The following is a 1,295-nucleotide window of genomic DNA, read 5'->3' on the forward strand; positions in this document are numbered from 1 at the left end:
CGGGGTCAGTGGGAAGGAACACTAATGTCCTCTTTAGAATAATAATAGTATATAATAATAAACTTTATTTATAGAGCACTGTTCAAAACACGTTACAAAGTGCTTTCCAATGAAATGAAGTTGAAATAAAATGAGCACACAGAAGCTCTAAAACCAAAACCTTGTGTCTGAAGGAGAGCTCAGAATCAGGCTTCGGGTTATGATGATGATTTCCTCGGCAGGTCATTTATTGCGGCTCCTCCAGATTCCCACAAGAAGTGACGGTGAGGTTGGAGAGGACACAACGCTACACACATTTACTAAGTTTATTTACACTTTTAATCCACTTCAGCCAAGTGTACAACCTGATGTGATATGCCACTTAAATTAAAAATACCCACATAAGCAGGTGGATGGAAACACACCGAGTGTTGGTTAAATAAAAATACAAAAACATATCATTTATACAGATTACATGACAACAAAGTAGTCGTGATGAATTTGGTATACCAGTCTTAAACATAGAAGTCACATGACCTCGCTCTTACTTTTCTCCGATTAATGAAGTTATTTAATTCAATTATTTGGTGATCTCTAGTGGAGATCGCTGTCTAATGTGTCCCTCCAAAATTACCCATAGTTGATTCCTCTCCCAGCTGTCTTTATTGCGGCGCTGAACAGATCTATCAGAGCACCACCCAGTGTCAGGTTTATGCCACAGCCACCTTAAATTAACAGCACTGGTAACTACCAACATCATTTATGTTTCTGTAATGGTTCATACACCATTTTAAACTAAAACGATGTTTTTATTGCTAAAATATAATCATTATTGTTAACTATGAATTTTAAAATTTACTGTTTTACAAAAAAAAGAGTAAAACACTTGATTCTGTCAGATTGTAGTTATTTACTTTCATTCCTGAACAGAATATTTAGTCGTAGTGGTTGAATGTTCTGCTTGCTTCATTTCTGACTTCTCAGAGAAGCCCAGTGGCTAAGATCTGGGTATAAAAGGTGAATACAGTCTGAAATTCCTGGTTCCTGTTTAAAATGGTGAAACATGGAGAGCTCACTGAAAATGAAAGAGTCACATCAAAGCTCTTCATGATGCTGGAAGGTCTCTGAGACACACAGGGAAAGACAGAAAGAGTTCTCACAGTGTGGTCAGCTAAGATCTGGAGTTCGTTAACGAGACTGATTCTGACAAAGTTCACTGAAGCAGATGTCGACACCTCAAGACTTGAAGGACCAGAGACAGAAGGAAAACCACTGCTGATCTTCAGGCAGAGATGGTTCTAGATCAGAGTCTGAGA

Source organism: Stegastes partitus, unplaced genomic scaffold, assembly GCF_000690725.1.
Source record: "Stegastes partitus isolate 25-593 unplaced genomic scaffold, Stegastes_partitus-1.0.2 Scaffold726, whole genome shotgun sequence".
NCBI lineage: Eukaryota > Metazoa > Chordata > Actinopteri > Pomacentridae > Stegastes > Stegastes partitus.